Genomic DNA, 25,300 nt, shown 5'->3' on the forward strand with positions numbered 1-25,300 from the left:
GACTGCTCCCTTGGCCTAGGGATTTGTAGAATGTTAGTAGAAAAGACTTGGCCAAGGTCCATGTATTTCTAGGATTTATTAGCAAGATGTATTACTTGAAAAAATGATAATTAAAAGGTTTATTTTCAACACTGTCATCCAGCATTTAGACTATGTGGCATCAAATTTTACTAATCTGTCTCAAGATAGAATGTACCTGCCGAGACTTGGGCCTTCACGTTTGCTAGGGTCCCGTAGCTTGTTCCCTCTTCACAGATAAAATGCTGAGGAGTTAACTCCCTTACACCAAGTCTAGTGCTTTTCATTATACCATTTCCCCGCTAATTTGTATAATACAATTAGAATACAAAACTGAAAATATCTCCATAATATTATACATATCTTCATATTTCTTAATGCTTTCATTTCAAATCTTTCATCATAATTCAGTGCAAGAAAACAGATACTGTTGAATAAGATATTAAACACAGTTTGCTTTCTGATTTGAATTTGGATGGGTCACTCGCTTTGGATCCAGAGTCAAGAGGACCTGATTCAAATCTAGCTTCAGTCACTTACTAACTGTGTGATCCTGGGCAAGTCATTTAAACCTCTGTGTGCCTCAGTTTCCTCAACTGTAAATAGGTATAATAATAGCACCCACCTCCCGGAATTGTAGTGAGAATAAAATGAGAATATTTGTAAGGTGCTATACAAACCTTAAACCATTATATAAATACTAGCTATTGCTATTGTAAAATTTGAAATTATGTCTAAAGTGTATTTTTGCAGTGAAATAAGTAGCAGCATGTTTTCATATTCTAGCCTTAATACAAACTAAACCTTGCTAGTCTCTAAAACCTGATTATCTTGGACACTGAACCAATTTCACTTCATAGGCCCAGAAATATGGGGTAGTGATCTCTGATAACTTGTTCTTTTCTCTCTCAACTCTCCACCCCCTCAGTCTGCCTTTTGCTTTGGCCACCGCTGGTTAGAGTGTCTATCCCATGTTGCTCTCTCCCTTTGCCAACAAATCCACAAAGTACAATACCTCATATTTCTAGGGATTATTTTTTAAACAAGGAAATATATAAATCTAGAAGTAATTAATAAAATGAATGATCATTTTTAAAAATACTACCTAGCATGTACTAGGTAGAATCCAATTATACTTTCCTCTTCCAAGCTAGAAGTTCCTAGCTGAATATCCTTATGCTCCATGAAGGCACTGAACCAGTAGACCCTTCTCATTTGACTGTCCCCATTTGACCCACAATGAGAATTCAGTCTCATTCCTCAGAATACTTCCTTCTATTTGACCCAGGCAGGTTTTCTGAAGAGTATATTGGTCTGTCAGTTCTACAACTCCTGGCTTATCAAGAAACTTCCAAAGGTGGTAGGCTTTTAGTGCTTCATTTTTCACATTCTTTAGGGTTTTTTTTGTTTGTTTAGTTTAGTTTAGTTTTTTGCTTTTGCTGGGGCAATGAGAGTTAAAGTTACTTGCTTAGGGTCACACAGCTAGTAAATCTCAAGTGTCTGAGGCTGGGTTTGAATTCAGGTACTCCTGAATCCAGGGTCGGTGGTTTATCCACTGTGTCACCTAACTGCCCCCCATTTTTTACATTCTTAAATGCCATGTATTCTAAGTAATTTAAGTAGCACCTTAACTCCCCTCCATCTTTATTAAAGGGGATAGAAGGAACAGGAAGCTCATATACATATATTCCAACTAAGTTTGCCAAATGTACTTTGGAGGAGGGGGGCAGTAAGGGTTAAGTGACTTGCCCAAGGTCACACAGCTAGTAAGTGTCAAGTGTCTCAGGCTGGATTTGAACTCAGGTCCTCCTGAATTCAAGGCCAGTGCTTTATCCAAATGTACTTTTAACATAACCATATGTAATATTGAACTTTTATAAGTGACATAGGTTTCAAATTAAAATTATATGAATTATTCTAATCAGGTCAGTGTAGGAGACTTTTAAAATGTGTAATTATGCAACTCTTAACTTTTACCTTCCTCTTCCAGTCACTCATAAACTGGAAAACCAAACTTTTCTCCTTTTTGAGTTCCATAATGATTTCATGAGCAAGAATGCCCATTATCACCTCCATCATTTAATATTGTACTAGAAATGTTAGCTATAGCTATGAGAAGAAAGATAAATTAAAGGAATTAGAATAGGTAATGAGGAAACAAAATTGTTACTCTTTGTAGATGATATGATTTTATAGTTAGAAAATCCTAGAGAATCAATTAAAAACTACTTGAAATTATCAACAACAATGATTTCATGAATCATTGTTTTCATAAGAATGAATTGCTCTAAAAGGGGAGTGGTGGCAGGGGTTCTGTACATAGAGAAGTAGTTACTGCTTTCAAAATGTGAATTTTTACCTAAATCACTTATAAGTGATAAAAGTATGGTGAATCATGCAGAGGGGGCAGGTTAGCACAATGTAAAGATTGCTCTGTGTATCTACTATAATGAATTGTGTTCAAATCCTTGCTTTGAGACTTCATAGCCATGTGATTTTGGACCAGTTACTTAATATCTCTGGTCCTTGGTTAACTAATTGGTAAAATAAGGGTGTTAGACAAATGACGTTCAAGGTTTCTTGAAGTTCTAAATCTGATACAGTAACTCTATGAACCAGAGATCCCATGACTATGTAAAATACCTAGGTAAAAGTTCTCTGACAGCTACTATCCATGTGACTTTGAATCATTTAATCTCTCCCAAAGAAACTTTCTCAAAGTATGAATTTTTCTTCTCTAGGGGGTGATCTACATCATTGACAGGTCTGGTTCAAAAAAAAAATAAGCCCATCAGAATTGTTATACCAGTTAGACATGTGATCAGCAGAAACCATTGTTCTTTCTCTGACAGTGGTATAAAATGGTCTGGTTATGTGGAGCATGGATTTCTTCCTTGATGTCAAAGAGAGTTAGCTTGGCATAAGGAGAGTCAGCCTTATTCACGCTGGGAATTAGAAAAACCTGAGTTCGTGTCCTACCTCTGACACAGACACTGGCTGTGTGATCTTGGGCAATTCCTCATACCTGTCCCTGTTCAGGACAGCTCGTTATGAGTGTATGTTGTCAGTCTGAATTGGTAAAGTCAGTTGCTTCCCAGGGAGTTCCCTACATCAATGTATTCACAAATCTAGACTTAAAACAAACTAACAAATCTCAAAGATTAGAGATCTACCCATAAAACATAACCCTTCTCAATATGGGTCTTTCATGAAATTATATGATTTTTTATTTGATGCTATGTTTTCAGCCTTGTGAAATAAATTCCAAAGTCTTCCTATTACCTAAATTGGTACTTCATTTTATCCAAAATTGACATGTTTCAAGCCTTATGGGGCTATCTAGGTCTGGTTTAGAATGATTTGATGAATAAGACTGTGTTCACTGATTTCCCTTTGAGATTTTATTGAGTATCAGATCCTAAGTCTCTCTCGTCTTTCACTCTGCAGAGCATTAAGCCTTTTATAGTTTTCATATGACCCTCCCCCAGTATACTCTGGCCCACAATGATTATTTCATTTGCCTCTCTCTACACTTTCCCTGGTTCTGTTATATTTGTTGTGACAGACGAGTGAACTGAAGCTGGGTCCTGTAATGTAGGACAAAGCAATTATTTTGTACAAGACTGCTAAGTTTTCATTTTTGCTTATAATACCATTCCTGATGTGTTGACTGACATTTTTCTGGCTTTTTGACCAAAGCCACACAATGGGATGTTGTCTTTGGAGAACAGTCTATAATGGCGTCTAGTTCCCTTTAGGGCTTGTCACCTCAAATGTTGTCTATAATGAAGTAGCAGCTCTGAATGCGGCAGCCTTGGTATAGTGAAAAGAGTGCTAGACTTAGGAAGATCTGAGTTCAAATCTTCCCTCAGATACTTACAGGTTAAGTTATTTAATTTCCGTCAGCCTCTGTTTCCTTATTTGCAAAATGAAGATAATAATAGCACCCAACTCACAGGATTATTATAAAGATCAACTGATATGAAATGTTTTCCAGTCTTTAAACTGCTATTTTATGATGGTCTAAAAGTATAGATTAGTTTGCTTTCTCTACATCATGCCAGGGGTTTTTCGTCTGAAGTTTAAGGACAAAGGGTCTGTGGATAGACTTGGCGGAGGAGGATGTTTGTAAACATGGGTGTAAATATTTTTATTTTCATGAACTTCTAATTAAATTTAGCATTTTATTTAATTATAAATTTAAAAAAATATTCTGAGAAGGGCTCCATCCATTGGTTTTACCAGACAACCAGAGGAATATTTTATACCAAAATGGTTAAGAATCCTTGCCTCATACTTTCTCAAGCTGTAGTATATTCAATGATTTTTACCAGCATGCTGGATGAACCTTTCTTTTCAATTTCTCAGCAATTTAACACAGCAGATATTTAGCTGTCTGCAATATAAAAGTCACTGTTGCTCGGCTAGGTGTATTTTTTTGATTGGCTCACCTTTAGCCCTAATATGGATTATAGTTGACAGAGTAGGAGATGATTAATTGATGTACATGTCATTGCCACCTCTTCAAAAATAAGTACAGTGATTTTTCAGTTATGGGATTCTATGGGAATGAAGGCCTCTTTATAAGGAACTCTACTTTAGAAAATCTCCAAACCTTCATTAATCATAGGTCTAGCTTCATGCATCTCTTTGGATATTAAAAAAAAATAGGTTTATTCAAAGTTTTTGTTTGTTTCCAAAGGGCCAACTCTTATGTAAAGTTGTGCAGTCAGAGAAATGTTTTCTGCATCCCTTACTATCTGTTTCTGTACCTTTCCAGGTCTTTTCACATCAGTTCAAGAGTCTAATAATCTCTGTACCTCATCAACTCGTTCCCCAGCAAGACATTTACTCTGATTGACTGATAACATTTTAACATACACTAATTTTAATGTGTCATCTCAAACTGAAAATTCATTTTAAACCTCTTATCTCTAATTATGGAATGAGACTTTGATGTTAATGGAATTTTAGGCCTTTACAAGGAGGTGGGGAGACTTCTTGGGGGAACCCTAAGATCACCCCATGTCAGATTTTTTTAAGAGTTAAATTACATTTTCCCCCTCATACTTTAGGTTTTTCTTTTTTCCAATTAACAATTATTTATTTTTTCTCCTTTCCATCTCTTTCCTCTTCCCATTGAAAAATGGGGGAAAAACCCTCTTGCAAGTAAAATATACATAGTCAAGGACAACAAATTTCCATGTTGGCCATGTCCAAAAATGTAAGTCTGATTCTGTACTCTGAGTTCATCACCTCTTTGTGAGGAGGTGAGTAGTAGATTCCTATTTAGTCCACTGGACTCTTGTTTAATCATTGTTGGAATCCAAATTTTTCAATGTTGTTCTATGTCTATAAATATAGACACGTGTAAGAAGTTCAATATTTTGAAAAGAATGCTGTAAGAGAGGAAACTTTAAAAGGGGAAGTAGTCATTTGTTAATCCTTCTAACTTGGTTGTTCCTGCTGTTAATTACAGGAAAATTAAAAAATGTGAAGGTGTTATGGAGAAAATCTGTGTGATCTTATGTCTGGCATGGTTTGGTTGAAACAGTTTTCTGTGACAACTAATTGTTAACTCGTATCATCAGTTGATATTAATTATTGAAACATTTAAAAATAACAATTACAAGGGCATATGCACATGTGTATATATTTTATTTTATAAAGTGGAATTGCTAAAAAAAAAATTAGGTAGTTGTAAAAACTTAGTCACTAGAGGGCAGGGTAGACCTTTGCTTTCCTGCTTGTAAAGCAAGATGCACAATCATATAAGGTGTTCTGTATATTCTAATTGTGTCTGTTTTTGCTTTTTTCCTGGAAAATATGCACCAAAGGTACCTTTTTGTTATTGTTAAAAATATTGTTGATTTCCTCCAGAAGGAAAGTACTTTTTTTTTTTTTTTACAGGGAGATCATGGGAATATTTCTCTGGAGAAAACATGGATATTTACAAGAAGTAATGCATTAATGCATGACTTGTACACGATGCACTGACATTTGATTGCTGTGGAGAACCTTAGCAGAAAGGGAACTTTTGGAGCCAATGAGTTTCTGTTAGTTCCTAGGAATTAAGACAAAGTGAAGCATACAACACATTTCTATCTTTATGGCTAAAAAAAATGAGTCATTGAGAAATGAATCATTTGAAAACCTGAGGCAAGCCAACCCTAATCCAGCCCCAATAACTTTTTTTCCCCTTCTGATAACATGTTAATCAATAGCAAATGGACAGTCAGAAATTCCTCTGTAGATTTTGTGTCCTTCCATTCATTATCATGCTTTCTTAGAAGCTCTTTTATTGATCCATGACAGTAATGCAATGCAGTAAGAGTACTTGTGGGAGTGTAGGGTTAGGTGCAATGAGTTTGAATTTGGGTCCAGACACTTAGAGGTACTGTGACTGTGAGCAAGTTATAACCTCTCTCAGCCTAACTTTCATTATCTTGAAAACTGAGAACATAATGCTTGCATGAACAGCCACTGAGTTGTTTTGAGGAAAGGTCTCTGTAAATGTCAGTTATAGAACGTGAGTTATTAGAAGCAAAAGTTTGAGGCAATGGGGTGAGTGATTTGAAGAGGTGATAATATAAGATCAGCAGACTCTCTTTAGAAATACATCTTAATGTTTGGGATATTTCACAGAGAACTTTAAAGTTAACCACTGTCTGAATAAATACTATGACAAATTGTGCTTTATAAAATCTAAGCTAGACTTCACATTGTGTGTTTTTCTCTGCCTCTGGTTTATGTAGGAAGAGATTTATAGCTAAAAGGGATCAGAGAAATCAAGTTCAGCCCTACTCATTTTACAGACAACAAAATTAAATTACAGAGAGGTTAGTTGACTTGCCCAGGGTCATGCAGTTAATAAGTGTTTGAGGCACTTTTAGACTGCTCCTGCCCTTGAGAAATTATATCAGTGCAATGTGAAATTGTCAGTTCCCTCACCTTAATATTCTTCTTAACCTGTTTATTGTTGATACCGGCCTTTTCCTAAGCTCCTTTGACTCATATCTCTTTCTCTCTGTGTCTTAATACAGACTTAGTTCAGACTTAGGTTCAGAATACCAAAAGCCCTATACAGTGAAACATGGAGCTTACAGCAAGAATAAACCAAACCAGCTTTAGTGAGTGCAGATACTCCCAAAGTAAAGGGGTAGTTGGGCGAGGATCGATATGGAGTAATCCATTGGTGTCACGTAGCGTGTCAGGAAATACTCTGGGACCTCAAAGGGCATAGAAGCACCCTTTCCCAAACCAGTAAATTCTGGTGGGGTTTCTATAGTATTCTTACTTGGCATTGGAAAAAGGGAATGAAGAGTCTGATCAGGAGCATTGATGATGCTGAATCATACTAGTAGGGGAAAGGAAAAACGCTTGGGGAATTGTCAGCCTCGCCACAAAGTGTTAACATATTCTCCACCTCACTTTCTACCTGAAAACTATATCAAAATAATTACATGCAAAGCATTTGATATATGTTTGATATTTTAAAACTGGAAATCTAAAATGTCTTCTGAGATCATAGCTAGATTATGGAAGGGAAATCAACTTTTATTGAATATTATTTCTTTTCTTTCCCCTTATATTTAAAATTAAGCTAGAGCTACACAGGAAAGCATTATAGGCAAAAGTGCAGTAAGATATAGTGTATCAGTTTACATTACAACCTCAATAAAGAGCTAAATGATCAGAATATATTTTTATACTCTTGATTTTAAAAAATACGTATTGATCTGGAATCCTCTGGAGGTACATCTAAACTCTACCCCCCACTCACCACCAACCCAGTTCTTACCCAGTTCATTTTCCAAAAAGAAAACAGTTTGTCAGGTTTCCGTGGATGATGGTGATGATGACAACTAGCATTAATATAGCACCTGCTATGTGTCAGGAAGTCTGCTAAGCACTTTATAAATATCGGCTCATTTGATCCTAGTCAGAGCCAATGAGATAATGTTTGTAATACTATCCAGCCATTCTTAATGTGTTATACAAATGCTAACAAGTTCACTGCCAGAAAGGGCAAAAGGAAATGCTAATCAGACAGCCTTTGAAAATAGCTCTTTTCTCCTTTTTTCTCTTTCTGTTGTAGTAGGCAGCTAGGTGACCCCTGAACCACTGGACTAGGAGGGATGTTTTCCAGTGGCCTTTTCTAAACCTTTTGCTGTTTGAAGCCCCAGAGCATTTTCTTTTGGCCATTGGTTTTTACGAAAACTACTTTGAAATAAAATCCATTTTAAGACTACTATTTTTGTGTTGGGACCTGTGGGGTAGTAGTAGGAGTGCTGAATTTGAAGCAGTGCTGGCTCTTCTATTGACTGTCCTCAAGGCAGCATGGTGTCACAATGCATAGGACCAGGGGGCCAGGAGTCTGGGAGACCCAACTTCATATATGGCGTCAAAAACTTACTCCATGACCCTGAGCCAGTTATTGATGATGTGAGGGTCAAATAAAATAATATTTATAAAGTGCCTGACACCTACTAAGTTCTTCTTTGCTTTTTTCTTAGCAGTGTGACCTTGGGCAAATCACTTAATCTTCCTGGGTCTCATTTCCTCATGTGTAAAATGAGGGTTGGGACCAGATGATTCTTTAAGGCTTCTTTCAGGTCAGGATCTATGATACTACATCAGTAATTTTTTCGCTGGGACCAGCTTTTAACTCCTCTCTCTTTCTCACTTCATACATTCATTCTGCTTCTGAGCGTAGTTCATTTTACCTCCTTGTTTTATATAGATACAGAGATGTAGATGTCCGTCTGTCTCTCTGTTTGTCTCTCTGTCTATCTAAACAGCATATGTTAACTCTTTTCTATTCTACCCTTGTTCAATCTAGGGTAGAGTATTTGGTTCAATTAGGGTAGAGTCTGCTTTGGCAATAGGATTTTTATTTAAAAAATTTTTTTTTTAGTGAGGCAATTGGGGTTAAGTGACTTGCCCAGGGTCACACAGCTAGTAAGTGTTAAGTGTCTGAGGCTGGATTTGAACTCAGGTCCTCCTGACTCCAGGGCCAGTGCTCTATCCACTGTGCCACCTAGCTGCCCCCTACAATAGGATTTTAACTTCCTGCCTTCAGTCCATCTCCTCCCCAGTCAATTTTTCACTTTGCTGTCTGAGTACTACATTAAGTGTGTCACTCCTCCATTTAAAAAACCTTCAGTGGCTCCCTATTGCCTATAAAATAAATTATTAGCTCCTAATAAACCTTGAAAAGCCTTATACAATCTGCTTCCAAACTGCCTAAGTCCTTATACAGCTTCCCCAGCCTAAATGGACTACTTTCATTTCCCTATTTTTGCCTTCCTCTCCATTCTACCTGCTTTTCATCTACCATTTACCTGTGTGAAATGGACTCTGTAGACATGCTGACGTTCCTCCCATCAAGGTCCACTTTCTATTGTGAAGCTTCCCATGGCCTACCTACCCAAGTGAAAATGTAGTCCTCATATTTCAAGAGAGAACATTTATAAAGAAGATGAAGAAACGATTGTATATAAAACCATGAATCTCTTCTACCTTTAGATTATTTATATTTTAAAATAAGTATTAAATTTAATGCAATAGCGCCAACCATACTCTGCTTGACTGTCCTCTTCTGAAATGTCTTCTGTTCTCTTCTATATTTTAAGTGTTCCCATTGACACTCCTTCTTTCTTTTCTTCTTTTTTTTATGTGTACTTCTCTAGTATTTTTCCTCTTCTTTTCCCCATAACTCTTCTCTGCAACTCCCCTGTAAACTCTCTTCCTTATCCTCAAGCAAAACAAATTCATTCACACATTGGTCACCAACAGTCTATCACATCCCTGCTAAGAGGGGAAAGGATGCTTCATCATCAGTCTTCTGGGTTTGAATGGTCATTGCTTTGATTGTTGATCTTAAGTGTTTCACAATTGTTTTCCTTTATAATGGTTTAGTTATTGTACAAATTGTTCCCTGGTTCTGCTTAGTTCACTTTGAATCAATTCACTTAGGCATTTACAGTTTTTTCTGAATCCATGCCTTTTTCTTCATTTCTTATGGCACAATAACATCCCATTATATCCATATACCATAATTTGTTTAATCATTTCACAATTGATGATACCCATTTTGTTTCCAGTTCTTTGATCAAACAAAAAAGATTACTGTAAATATGTTTGTATATATAGATCACAGCCTAACAACAACAGTATTTATGTAGTGCTTTAAGGTTTGCAAAGCATTTTGTATATGTTAATTACTTTCATTTGGAAGGAACTTCTAGGCTATCTAGTTCAATCCCTTTATATTACAGATAGGGAAACCAAGATGCAAATTCAGTGACTTGAACAAGATTGCACTGTGGGAGTAATTGTTTTCCTCTGTATTGATTAGTACCGGTCCCCTCTTAAATTTCTCTTGGTACTTGGAGGGGACCTTTTCTTTGCTATGGTGCTCTCCTTGTATCAGATTTTTTTGCATATGTTAAATGAATAAATGCATATTGAAAGGGGGAAAAACTCTGATTTTTCAATATAACCTCTTGATTGGAGGGGTTTATCTTAAATGGCCCACTTTTATAAAAATTAGATTTGGAATTTTTAAAAAATTGTACTTTTAGGGGATAATGTTAAAACAGTTTCCCCTCCCCATTTCCTAGTGTAACACCTGCCAAGCAATAGGCTAGCAACCCAGGTGAATACTCAATGGTTAGGCAACATAATGGGAAAAGTGCTGTTTTACACTTATTTATACAAAACATATTGTATTACAAGTCCAAGACTAAAAAGACGTGGGTACTAGCATCATATCTCTAAGAAAACAGGCTTACTTTCAGTTCCTCTGGAATGCGGGGAGGAAAACACTCTTTATGTTTATAAATTAGGAACAACTAGAGGAAATTACCTGACATAATAACTCTCGTGATATGAGAGCATAATGTAACAGCTCTTATATTGTGTCTTTGATTAATGTAAAAGGCTTGACCTGTTAAGTAGTCTCATTAATATTTTCATTTATCAGTGATCGAAATTTCTTTTGTAATATTAATTTCTTTAGTATGTTATTAATTTCATTTAAGACGTGTTTCAAAAGCACTACAGAAAAATCTGCACCATTCTTGCTTCAGCAGAGTGTTCATATATAGTGTCCTTAGAGTCTGAAAAGGGAGCCTCGTAAGCCTCATAAAGTCTAATTTGTTAGAAGCATAAAGAATTATTGTTTTAATAAATTAATTTTTACATTTCGTCTAGCTCTCTAGAGGATGAAAAAGATCAGTTAACATATACACATAATAGAAGCTTTTCATCTGTGGGGAGCCAAGTAATTCTTTCTGTTAAAATTCTGCAATGGATTGAACTTCATAATGTATTTGTGTTTATTTTTCTTAGAGACAACAACAAACAAAACTTGGTTAGATGACAGAGAAGTGTAAATGTCTAAATCATATGTGTTATAAAGATCAATTAGACATATTTTATCTTTATCAAGGGGAATGCTAACCTGCTATTTTTTCATATATCATCGTTATGTATTCTTAAATGCTCAAGACTACTTTTTGGGGTGGGGCAATGAGGGTTAAGTGACTTGCCCAAGGTCACCCAACTAGTAAGTGTCAAGTGTCTGAGGTCAGATTTGAACTCGAGTCCTCCTGAATCCAGGGCCAGTGGGTCATACACAAATCTCCAAACATAAACAATTTTTTTTGGGTGGGGAGGGTGTGAGGTGGGATGGTGGTCATGGTATTTGTACAGTTATACTGATATATTATTGGTAAATTATATATTAAAGAGTCTTCTATTTTAAAATAATTCCTAAGTCCAGGTCTATGAAAAGAAAGTTTTGGTAGAAGGATAGTTTCTACTTTTCTGTTCCCTTGTTTGGGAGGTTAGTGGGTGAGAAATGTTCTGTTTTTGCATCTAAATAGTTAAATGATGAAATATTTGTGTAGTTTGCAAAAAGTTAAGGGGGCAATGATTGGGTTTTTTACTGAAACAAAGTTCTTATTACTATCGCAGTGGTAAAATCCACATTTTGAGAAGGTTGACTTGATTTTGTGGAAACTGAAAAAATGAATCACTGGAATATGCTTTTAACATATCACTTAAAGAGCCACTCATTTCCATTGTAAGATGGAAATTTTTGAGAAGGAAACCCTATCTGTTCCCAAAATAAGTGTGAATATTTAGGGTAAAGTTCTTTGAATATGGGTTTTAATAGAGAAAAATCTATGAGGTTTTGTTTAAAAAAATGATCGTAAAGTTAATTGGAGAAATGATTTTATGCAATGACAGAAATGTAATGGGGTGATTATAGTTCATGATTTCACATATTGACTTATCTGGTTTTATAATCCATGTCATTTTGCAGTATTTAGCTGGATGTGTGGAAATATTATTTTAAAATACATTTTATTGATTAATTAATTGTATTGATATCTTTTGTTATATGCATCACTAAAATTTCTCCCAGTGTCCATCCCCCTTCTCTTTCCAAAGAGCCATCCCATATAACAAATATTTTTAAAGAAAAAGAGGAAGAGGAAAAATTATGATAAAAACCAATCAATATATTGGAAAAAACCCTGAAAATATGTCACTATTTATTATTTCCCAGAGCACAGAGCTATCCACAAACTTGGAGTTTGCGTTGTCATCACTTAGTTACCTTCCAACAGCTAAGAACCATTTTGAACACTAGCAAATGATCTGGAACATCCAGGTTGAAATGTTCTAGATCACAGTGCCAAGGCTCAGATGGATTCTTATTTTCACTGGATGGAGTTATCAAAACAGTTGCCCATTTAGGCCAAAGTATATTTTATGGCCATTCTTTCTTCAGCATTTTTTTGGAGTCTCCTCAAAGGACAATTTAAGTATGTTTTTCAAATATTTTCAATTAGGATGCCATAGATATTTGTTTGCTTGACATAATTTGCATTCAAATGGTTTTAGTCAATTCTCGTTTTTTGTTAGTTTTACTAAATTATATGTACCTAGTTATATGTTCATTAAAGTCCCAGGTTGGTGAGGTTGAGACAGAGAGTTCCTTCTTCTCAGATAATATCCTTTCTTTGATCTTTTTCTTGTATTAGTTTTCTCTTTCTCTTTTCTCTGGGGGTACATGAGGGTTTAAAGAAAACAGAAAGGTTCTTCCCTGTCCTTGAGTGGACCCATCTCCTTTATCTTTTAGGGACATGGGGGAAAGAGAAGAAAAGGAAAGATGGAAGGGCCACTGGAGATTTTTGCAATTTCTTCAAAGTAAGGAGAGTGAGAATCTGCCAAGTGAGAAACCAAAACCCTCTATTGTTCTTTTTAATGTATAGTGTTGTTCTGCCTCCATTTTTAGCCAGAATAGTCAACAGAAACAGTATACTCTAGTAGTCATCTGGTTTAAGGTCAAGGTACCTGTTCCTCTTAAAAGAAATTGATTTTTGTTGATTCTTTATTATGTATAAATGCCCTTTTACTAGGTACTATGTGGAACCATTTATAAAGTGATAACAAAAGAGTTCTTGCCATCACAAAATTTAGGAAATAAGATACAAAAAATGTTAAATAACTATAGACAATAGTCTTAGGGCAACAACGGGCACTATATATATGATTAATGACTAAATGAATGGTAAAAATTTAAATTAAATTTAAAAAAGCATCCAAGCACAGTAGGAATTCAGAGCCTTGAAAGACTATTTCAGCTTGGAGTGGTCAGGGAAGGCTTTAAAGAGCTGGTAGATTTTGAGCTGGGCCTTGAAGGATGGTGTGTTATTTGAGTGAGTAGGAGACAGTAGTGGAAGAATCTCCTGAATCCTCTGCCGTTTTAAAAAAAAACGTGGACATTATAATAGCACTTACTTTCTAGGATACTGGTGAGAAACAATGTGGGTCCTCTGTTGTACCTTGCATTGTACAGATAGAGACCAAGTAGAAACATAATTACCAAATACAATATCTGTACAGTGCTTAGTACAGAGCCTAGCACATAGTAGGTGCTTAATGAATATTACCTTTCCTCATTTAGAAGGCAGAGGGACGGGGCAGCTAGGTGGCACAGTGGATAAAGCACTGGCCCTGGATTCAGGAGGACCTGAGTTCAAATCCGGTCTCAGACACTTGACACTTACTAGCTGTGTCACCCTGGGCAAGTCACTTAACCCTCATTTCCCTGCAAAAAACCAAAATAAAACAAAACAAAAAAGAAAAAAAGAAGAAGGAAGAGGGAGAGTGGAAAGAACTATTGTGTTTGGGAAAGCAGTATGTGAATTAGAATTGAGTAAGGAATTTGTGGAGGGGAAATTCAGCTGAGAAGAGAGATTAGGGCTAGATTTTAGAGGTCTTTAAATACCAGGGTAAGAAGTTTAGACTTTGTCCTATGATTTTTAAAGCTATATTGGGGGAGTGGGGTATATAATAAACAGAGGAAGATGAGAAAGAGTTGCTAATAAACAAGAGCTTTCAAGGGTAAGAACTATGATGGTATTAGTGGGGATGAAAAGGAAGAAACAACTTTTAAAAGACATTGTGAAGTATGAATTTATAAGCCTTTTTGAATGAGTCCTTTTACTCAATTTCTGTTCATTCCATTACTTAAGAGTAGTCATAAGATCATAGATTTAGAATTTGCCTCTAACTTCCAACTGTCTCATTTCAGAGATAAGAATAAGACAGAGTAAATGATTTTCCCAGCGTTAGTTTCTATTAAATGTCTAAGGCAAAATTTGAACCCAGATCTTCTTGCTTCCTGAGTTCAATGTTTTATATACTCTGCTGTGTTATTTGTCTAACTGGAGACTAGTTGTTAAATGAATCTATTATATAATATCAATACCATTTTTTTTTGCATTAACCGATACTGTGTATAATTCAGATATTACTCAGTTTTGGTATAGGCTCTTATAACCTCATAACTAGTTGGTCTCTTTGCCACAATTCTCTCCCACTCCAGTCCACCTCCACTTACTTAGCTGTCAAATTGATCTTCCTAAAGTGAAGATCTGACCATGTCACTCCCTATTCTGTAAACCTCCATGGCTTCCCATTATCTCAAGGATTAAATATAAAATCTTTTGTTTGCCATTCAAAGCCCTTTATAACCTGCCCCTCCCCCATCTTTCTTGTGTACTTACAACTTCTCTCACCCGCCCAACCACCCCTTGATCCACTGACTAGCAAGACACTCCTGACAGTAAGCCTTTTTCCTGATTATCCCCCATGCATGGAATTTTCTCCCTCCTCTTCTCTGCCTCTTGACTTTACTGTCCCAGCTAAAACTGCACCTTTTGCAGGAAGGCTTTTCTAATCCATTTTAGTGTTTTCCCACTATTGATTATTTCTAGTTTATTGTGTATATGGCTTATTTGTTATTTTCTTTTTCCCTCCCCGCTCCCTCCCTCTGTTTGACTGTGAATTCTTTAAGGGCACCAAGTATCTTTTGCCTTTCTTTGTATCCCTGGTGTTTAGCACAGTGCTTGGCAATATATTAGGTGCTTAATAAATATTTATTGACTGAGTTCAGCTCAATAAAAATTTATTTATATACTTGCTGTGTGGAAAGAAGACTATGCTAGACATTTGGGAAACACAAATTTATATTAGACATAGTCCCTAAGCTTATAGTTTTGTAGGGGGATATAATAGACACATAGCTAACTATAAAACCATAAAGCATAATAATATACAGGTTTATTTAAGGGATAGAAAATCGCAAGGTAAGGTTCAAGCATTTCCCCATTGCTCCTTGCTCATAGCAGGTGGGCAGTGGAGATCAGGGGAGTGGTATTTGGGATAGGCTCTAAAAGATAGGTAAGAATCCAGTAGGCCCAGGGGAGGAAGGAGAACCTTATGAGCATAGATGCATGCAACGGCAAAGCACACCATGAGAATAGACAACAATCCATCTATTTTAGTTGGAGCATTTAGTACTTGGCATCAGACTAAAAAGGCAGAAGACAGGCTTGTAAATGACCTTGAATAGCAGGCAAAGGAAACTCAATTTGACTTATTAGACAATATAAAGCAACTGAAGGTATTTGAACCGAAGAGTGACCTTGTGATATCTTTGGATGAGGAAGATTATTATTTTTTTGCCATTTTCACTGGCTGTCCCCATTCCTGGAATGCTTTCTTATCTCATTTCTGCCTCTTCGATGCTCTGGCTTCCTTCCAATCTCAGCCAAAATCCTACCTTCTATGAGAAGCCTTTCCTGACTTCTTCTTATTGCTACTGCCTTCCCTCCACTGATGATCTCTAATTTTTATAGTTGTTTTCATGTTCTCTCCCCTTTACACTGAGCTCAAGAGCAAGGACTTTGCTTTTCCATGTGTCCTGACATGCTGTAGGCACTAACTAAATGCTGTTTGACTGACTGACAGACTGACTGAATTGGAAGGCATAAAAAAGGGATGGTATTGTAGTAGCCAAGGAGAATGGCAGAGAGAACTTATACTTTTGAAATGGTAGGAGTGGGAAGAGAGAGGACGGGATGGATATGATCAGTGGAACTGGTAAAATGTTGGATTTGGAGTGAGAAAACCTGGGTTCAAATCTTCCCTTTATCATGGAGTACTAGTGTTTCCTTGGGCAAGTCATTTAACCTCAGTTTTGTCCTCTATAAAATATGGGGTTGGACTGCTTGGCCACTTAAGATCCCTTCCAATTCTAAATCAATATTCATATAGTTTTATTGGAGAAGTGAAATGGAATAATCAAAGAGAGCAACAGAGTTCCAAACATTAGACGCTGAATGAACTGTAGTGCCACAGATTAAAAAAATATGAAGTCCAAAAGAGAACAGGCTTAGAGGAAAGATAATGAGTTCCATTTTATACTATTTAGTTTGAAGTGTTAACAAGATGTGACACAGTGGATAGAGTGCTGTACTTAGACCCTGGGGAAGTCATTTAACCTCTGCCTGTCTCAGTTGTCTCATCTGTAAAATGGGAATAGTACATATAAGGGGGTGGCTAGGTGGTGCAGTGGATAAAGCACCGGCTCTGGATTCAGGAGTACCTGAGTTCAAATCCAGCCTCAGACACTTGACACTTACTAGCTGTGTGAACCTGGGCAAGTCACTTAACCCCCATTGCCCTGCAAAAAAAAAAATCATATAAAATAATATTTGTGAAAGACTTAGTAAATTCCAGCGAGTAAACTTTGTAAATACTAGCTCTGAAGACGATGATGTCTATAAATGGAGGTTACCAATAGGTGCCTGGAAATTTGGGTCTGAAGCTTCTGTATTTTAAAAGCTTTCTCCACAGAGGATCTTTAGAAAATGCCCTTCTCTTATCATTTATAGACAGGTACTCCCCAAATATATGAAAATTGATTTATTAAATATCTTTCTAATTGATTATGAGAGATATCTGATCAAACCGAAGAGTGGTTGGTGTGATAAGAGAAAGAAAAAAAGCAATACCCAGATTTCTGAAAATGAAAATTACAGTAAAATTTTATTGACCAAAATACATGAGACATAGATAGAGTATCCGGGTCGCATTCAGTTTTTCTATGTAATTTAGTATTAGCTAGAAACTCTATTTTGTTTCAGCACTCATTCCTAATCTTGTAATATACGGTAGCTCATTTCCTGTCTTAATAAGTAAATATAATTGAATATTTGAATATCTTGCAGTGTCTCAGAATTATTGCTATGTAAAAAAATCAATGAACATGTTTTATTAAGTAAAGAAAGCACTATATAAAAATGAATTATTACTATGATGATCCATGGGTATTGTAAAATATTGTGGATATAGAAAATGTAGGAGATTGGCAGAGTACATATGTGATCCTCAGGAGATTATTGTTCTGATTTGTCTCTTTTATATAAAAATGATGTGTCCAAAATGACACTGTTTAGTTTGGACTCCTACTTAGGGAGAAGCACGGAAACCAGAGTGATAGACCCTAAAAGAACCAGAGATTATCTAGTCCAGCCCTCTGTTTTAAAGACGAAAGGACCCTGGGTGACGGGAGTGACTTCTGGATAAATAGGATTTTACTCTATTCAAGGTATCCCCAAAGTCTTGGTGAGCTTTAATAATAGCTTAAAAAAATATTAAAACTTTTGAGACAACTTAGAGTTAGATTTCATTTTTATCACCAGATTGTATCTGTGAAGACATTGTGTTTTACAAAAATCGATATAAATCTTCTTCCTTTGTAGGACTCCTTATTTTCAGGAACAATGAATGATATTGGAACATATTTTGACTGACCAATATTTTTGTTCTCTCATGTATTTTTTCCCCTCTTTGTACAACCTGCTGTTACTCAAACTGCGATTGTTTTAGGCTCACAAACACAAAGCAGCTGTCTAAAATATGTTCTTTGACTCAGCTGAGCTTCTGCAGTTTCCCAACAAAAGTTATTTGAATTTGGTAGCATAAAGAAAGCAAAATAAGCATTCAGATTAGACATTCGCTACCAGAGAAGTAACTTCTATATAACATTTATCATTAAAACCCTCATAGTTTGTTGCCAGATTTTTCATAGTTACACTAATGTCTTTTGTAGTTTACATTATAGTCATTTCCCCATATATCTTCCTTTGAATTCTCCTCTATAACAGAGGGGGAATCAACAACAACAACAACACAACATAAGGAACCAACAAAAAAACCCACACCTAATACATACTTTTTTTTTTTTAACGGGGCAATGGGGTTAAGTGACTTGCCCAGGGTCACACAGCCAGTAAGTGTCAAGTGTCTGAGGCCGGATTTGAACTCAGGAACTCCTGAATCCAGGGCCGGTGCTCTATCCACTGCGCCACCTAGCCGCCCCCTAATACATACTTTTTGATTGACTTACTGATGCCTGACAGTATATGAAACTGCAGGGTGCCCTCCTCACCTATTTATTGAGGGGAAGGAAATGTATTTGATCATCTTTTTCTTTTTTCTGGGACTAAGATTGGTTATTCTGCTGCTGAATTTTGATAGATTGCAATTTAAATGCTACCAACTGGAATATGGTTAAATGTACTATATACTGAGGGCCAAAAGAATAAGTTGCATCTTCACTGTAACTATCTATTGCTCTACTCCCTGGAGACCATCCAATGGAGCTGTTGGATTATTCTGACTATACTACACCAGTGCATTTTTCGGAATTTGGTATGGGAGGGGGTGTGCTTGTAGGGAGGTCATGGCAGAGGGAGAAGTGCCTTTTACTGCTCAGTGAAAATAGGTGAATAATTGAACTCAACAAGAAAATCAGTTCAGACCATGAAATGGACAAGGCCAGGAACATATTTAGGATGATATTCCCAAAGACTTTTGAGCTGTGTAAAATAAAGTGTGAAGCATAAAAACTGTTCACACATTTTATTAGAGTCATACAAGGCTGCAAATAGCAATTCTATCCATGAGTGGTAGTTGTTGTAAATATTTAGGCAGTAAAAAAGTGTGGGTATCCATGGAACTGAATGTCCATGGTAGATGAATAATGTCAAAAGAGAAGAAAAAAACTTATTCTATTTAGATATTTCAGGGAACTTAGATTTCATTAGATCTGAGGTCTCATCAACGTCTGTATACTGTCCAGTGGCACAGATTGCTACCCTTCTCAGCTCTTTTCATCCTATGTGAGTCTTAGATATGTCCTTCCATAAATCCTTCATAGGAAATCTACCCAATATGCTGCTGGAACCTTTCCCTTAGGTCTCTTTATATTAGATTAGTGCCAATGTAGCATCCCATCTGTTACCTTTCATTCTGGCTATGCCTGACTTTAATCAGATGTGCTGGCAAGTGTAAAACCAAAATTTTGGGGGGGATTTCAGAAGATTTTTCCACTCAAAAATCAATGTCGGGGTCTATATAGGAATTTAAAATCCCTATGATCATTTCAGAAAATAATCTTGTATTTCTTGCTGGTGAAAAGGCAACCACCAACTAGTGACAAGTAATATCTCACTTAAAAATTCATAAAATTTTTAAGTGAGTAAAATAATTTTAATTTAAGGGGGTATACACAGTCTGATGCCTGGAATGTTAAAGTGGGAGTTAACAGCATAGTCATATTGGTCAGTCTCTTGTTTGTGGGGACACAGAATTTTAATCTGGAAGGAATTTAGAGGTCATTTAGCCCAACCCTCTCATTTTGTGCAGTTGAAGAAACAGAGGCCCAGAAAGGTTAAGTGACTTGCATATGTGTTATGTAAGAGATAATCTCAGATTCCTCAGAATTAAGACTAGATGATCTATTAAGTGCCTTTCTAGCTTCAATATTAGAAGATTCTGTGATTTAGTGATATATAAATTGCTATAGTGCAAATTGAGTACATGAGTTCTGTTTGTTAGTGAGGAGTCAGGTTTCAAATTAGGTCAATTAGAGAAACCAATGCAGGAGAGATTTTTAAAAAAGCATTTTTGTTTTATTAATTTCTTTTGTTTTTAATTCCACAGTTATTTCTTGATATCTCTTTTCCTTTGAATTATCTTTTTTTTTTTTTTTTTGGTGGGGCAGTTGGAGTTAAGTGACTTGCCTAGGGTCACACAGCTAGTAAGTGTTAAGTGTCTGAGGCCGGATTTGAATTCAGGTACTCCTGAATCCGGGGCTGGTGCTTTACCCACTGTGCCACCTAGCTGCCCCCTTTGAATTATCTTGTAACAAAGAAAACTTTAAGCAAAACAGTTTGTGTTATTGTAGTGGTTATTATGTGTAATTATCTCCTGGTTCAGTGTTCTTCATCATGCATCAGTTGTATGTCTTCACATGTTTCTCTGAATTCCTTATAATTAACCATTTCTCTTGGCACAAGAGTATTTTATCACATTAATATACAACAAATTTGTTGAACTCCCAGTTAGTAGGCATGTACTTTGTTTCCAACATATTCATAACACAAAAGATATTAGGAGGGTTTTGAAGATAATCAGTTCATAAACATTTATTAAGTATATAGTATGTTCTAGGTGCTGTGCCAAGCGCTGGAGATTTAAAAAAAAAATTGTGAAAGATAGTCCTTGCCTTCAAGGAACTTAGAAATCTAATGAAAGAGAAGGCCTTAGATGAATAGAGAGGACTGGGCAGGGAGGGGCATTCCAGAGAACAGTGGCATGTATGGTAGAACATAAACCTTAGAAATTGGTGTGAAGACAAATTTAATTGATCAGAATTGAAATGTACTGCCATTTTTGTCTCCCATTGCTCAAAATTTAGTAATTCCTATTTAAAAATTTCCCACCTAGAGTTTTATATTTAAAAAAAATAGTATTTCCCCATTTCTGGTTCCCTATTGCCTTTCCTACCCTCAAACGATTTCCTTTTTAGTCAAGTTGTGTAGTTTTCTATCAATTCGGCAGTTAATTTCTCAGATAGTTGAAGAATGAAAATCAGGCTACTCAGGATGGAAATCGGTTCCCTTTCATAATGAATTTTAGATTTTATAAACTTTTTCTGATAGTAAGATCTCTTTCAAATTTTCCCTTTAGGAATGTTTCATTGAGGGCATTTTCACCTAATAATATACTCTATGAAAAATGGTGATATGTAAGTCTGTTGGAACTTCCACTTAAGGTTAACAAATTTCTTAGAATTAAATTTATGATATATTTTCCCCTCCTTTATTAACATTCAAAATCTGTACATTTTAAGTTAGAATATAAATAAAGCTCTCTTATGGAGTTACATGGCTATACGCTATAAAATTAATCATTCCTCCCACCACAAAATTTACTAAATAAGTGAACTTAGTATAGATTTAGCCCAAATTTTTAGTTATACTCATATGGACACTCATTTATGAAGGTGAAAAATCCTATAAGCAGATGTTAGTTAGATGAAGCTTAAAATTTTATAGCAAGTGTTGGAGCAGTTAGTATTTTGGTTATTCAAGTATCCAAAACTTTGAAAATTCTCCAACAATATGGAAGCCAGGCAAGTTGATTCTTCCATTTGACTCTTTTTATTAGTTTTAATAAAGCCTTTGATCCAGAATGATATGTGTTCATGTTTCCTAATTCACAGTGATCCTTATGTTGCTGCCTCACCAGCCATCAATTTTCACAGGTTATTCCTAGTTTATGAGGGTACATCTATATTGTTATTGATTATAAAATTTTATATTAGTTTGAAAGGCTCATATTAGAAGTTTGTATGATACTAGTGGCCTCAGCAGTTTTGACATTTAACCAGATGACTTTGATCTCAGTGTATTGCCAAGTATGGGGAGAGAGAGGAGAAAGAAAGGGATTACCTGACCCTGAGCATGCAGAATTGCTTTGACTGACTAACTCTGCAACCTCTGGCAGTGGTTGTAATCTGTTAGGAATACCTGACCTGTGACACTGCTTTTTTGAAGCCTTTTCTTATGAACAGCTCATACAACCATTCTATAGAATAGAAGCTAAAGTAAGACATGTGTATAGAAACTCTATAATGCAATTTGTTGGCAACCTACAAAGAACCCATTTTATGTTTGACCCCTCTGTCATTTTTTGGTCTCAACTTATTTCTGCAGTCAGATCAGCCTTTTCATTTGCAATGTTTATATGCATGTTCAATGAACAGTTTGCATGAAATATACATGTATGTGTATTCCCGTAAAAATCAAGAGCCAATAAGTAGTAACAAATATAAAAATTATAATAATTCTTTAGTGAGAAATTGCTAATGTTTTAAGAAGGGGAAAGTTAATCATAGCTAGAGTTAGAAGTAACTATATTTTAAATGTGAGAGAGTAACCTTAGTAATAAATTCAAATCTCAGGGTTGGGGAAGTGAAACACAAGCTGATTAAATGTGAATGAATATGTGTGTGCATTCCCATGTTGGTAAATTTCTGGGTATTTCTATAAATCAGCAGCTCCCAACTTTACAACAACAAACACCATGGGGAAAATTGTAAACTCTTGAATGAATGAATGAATGAATGAATGAATGAATGGAATAACTCTAGACAGCCTCATTAATTGCCAAAATAAACTTTGGGAAAATAGTGTTGGAAAACATGAAACCTCCTCTCTCCTTTCCTGAAGAGGTGATGAAGTTTTGCTAAAGGCCACCAACTTCCTCAGTCTGTTTGACGCCTGGCTTCCTTGTTTACTGGCCTCTCAAATTCTTACCCCAATCTGGGACATCAAGCCTACTAACCTTATATTTTTCAGGAGCTCTTTGTAGATTTCACTCTTAACAACTTCCATTTGATTTTCTTCAACACCTGTATAAACAGTATGGTGCCAAATGCATATATATGCGGCATTCCAAAAATCATAGTGCCGTTTGGAGCTTTAATGATTTAGGACCCATTAAAGCTTTAATAGCAAAGAACTGTGCTAAGACTTTTGGACAACCTATCTGTATTCAAGGACATAAGTCCTTTAAAAGAAAGGTTATGAAATATTAGAAGTATTTCATTGTTTCAGTCTTTGACATTCTTGACCTTTCTATAATGTTTGGTGATTATGACTAGACCCTATACTGACATCTTCCCTGAATTCTGTGACTGATGCTGGCATGTTTCCCCTTCTGCTTCCCTGAATCCCCTTATTGGCCTCCTTTGGTGGTTTCTTATCCTCCTCCTACCACTTCGATGTTTCTGTTCCTCTCCAAGTTTTGTTCCTGGGCTTTTTAATATATATTTTCTCCCATAGTAAACTCATTTACTCCTGTAGCTTTAATGATCATACCTACAGAAATGACTGCCAGAGCTTTCTCTCTTTATTTGGTCTCCAGCTTCAGAGCTTTAGTTTATTTCCAGCTGCCTTCTTGGATGTCCTTGGATGTCAACCTACCAGCCCCTCCCAAACTGATCTCATAATCTATTCTCTGAAACCTGCTACTTCCTAAACTTTTCCATCATTCAGCCTCAAAATCTCATTTTTGTTTGTTTGTTTTGTTTTTTGGACTCCCCATCAACATTGTTTACCACATTTGATAAGCTACCAAAAACCTTTGATTCTATGGCCACAGCATTTCTTGAACCCTTCTCTTCTTTTTCCAATTCCACTTCTTGAGTTTGGACCTTTCTCTTCCATATGTCTTGGATCTGTCTTCTCCTCTTGACTCGCCTTACAATCACAGTTCTTTTTTCAGTTCCCTTCTCACCTCAGCCATAAAAGCCATTTGCCTCAGTTCCTCATCTATAAAATGGGAACACAATGGAGAAGGAAAAGGCAAACCGCTCCAGAAAACCTCATGGTTACAAAGTCCATGGAAGTCACGTAGAGTCAGACACAACTGAACAAGGCAGTTATTCCATTTCCTAACCCATCCTTCACTGTAATCTTCCTAATGTACCATTCTGATCATATCTCTCCTCTGCTAAAAAACCTACCTTCTAAGTCTTTATATTGCATTGAAGGTCTTCCATTTACCTTTCACTCTAACTTAACACCATTTCTTTCTTTTTTTTTTAACAGTATATTAGATTACATTTATAATACATTGTAGTACAGACAAGACAGACAGACAAATAGCACATAGATAGGGGACAAAGTCCATGGGGGTCATGTAGAGTCTGATACATCTGATCAACTAAGTACATTTTTGATAATTGGAATCAAAAGGCTGGACAAGAACAGAAGGCATGTGATAGAGTAAAAAGAACACCGGATATGCCTGGTTCTTCCATTAACTATCTGTGTCACATTAGGCAAGTTAGGTAACCTCTTAAGATCTCAGTCACCTCACATGCAAAATCAAATGGTTGAACTAGATGATCACCAAAAGTAAATTCCCACTCAACATCGTAGATCCCCATGATCAGTATCAGAATAAAAAAGTTTTAAAGGAAGGTATTTTATGAATTCAGCACGATAAGGGAACAAAAGTAAAAATTCTAGTGAATATAAAGAAATTAGATCCAACCATTTATTAGTGGAAGGTAGATTGTTAAGTACCTTCTATAGGTAGCTCACTTTGCTAAAAATGGAAAATAAAAAGTTAAAAAAAAGAAGATACTGTTCTTTGTGCTTAAGGCTCTTATAATCTAATAGGGCACAGGGGAATGAGATATGTGCATAAATATCTTTAATACTTCAAGGTCCTGTGGTTTCTTCAGCATGGCCTCTCCTTCTACTGACACAGATTCCAAACACTTAATAAATAATCTGTCCTTGAAATGTTTTCAAAACACTTCTTTAATGTCTTGACACCCAGTGGAAAGAGATGGACAGTAACTACGTTAGTATAATTTACTAAAAGTGTATTTCATCAGAATAAATCTGTCTTAAAACCTTTATCAGAATTATTGGGGAATAAGGCTGTGATGATCTAGAGTATTTACCTCAGTTTGCCATTTTGCTTTGTCTTTGAACTGATGTTAATATTTTCAGATAATCATATCTTTTTTTTTTTTTTTGGTGGGGCA

The 25,300-nt window shown here is 36.0% G+C and overlaps 1 protein-coding gene and 1 non-coding gene across 15 annotated transcripts in view; one reads left to right on the top strand and one right to left on the bottom strand.

Annotated features, from left to right (window-relative positions):
• Nucleotides 1–25,300, top strand: part of BBX (BBX high mobility group box domain containing) — a 379,187-nt gene that overhangs the window by 158,385 nt on the left and 195,502 nt on the right. Inside the window, exon 1 of one of the 14 annotated variants that reach the window (XM_043994825.1) lies at nt 13,197–13,242. The exons of the other annotated variants lie outside the window; for them this stretch is intronic. The gene's annotated coding sequence lies outside the window, so the exon portion shown is untranslated. Of the gene's footprint in view, nt 1–13,196; nt 13,243–25,300 lie in introns of those variants that run through there. 14 annotated transcript variants of the gene reach the window in all.
• On the bottom strand, nt 11,385–11,507 carry LOC122752436. The gene has a single exon (XR_006356175.1). It is a non-coding gene; the product is annotated as a U6atac minor spliceosomal RNA (small nuclear RNA).

Source organism: Dromiciops gliroides, chromosome 3 (assembly GCF_019393635.1).
Source record: "Dromiciops gliroides isolate mDroGli1 chromosome 3, mDroGli1.pri, whole genome shotgun sequence".
NCBI lineage: Eukaryota > Metazoa > Chordata > Mammalia > Microbiotheria > Microbiotheriidae > Dromiciops > Dromiciops gliroides.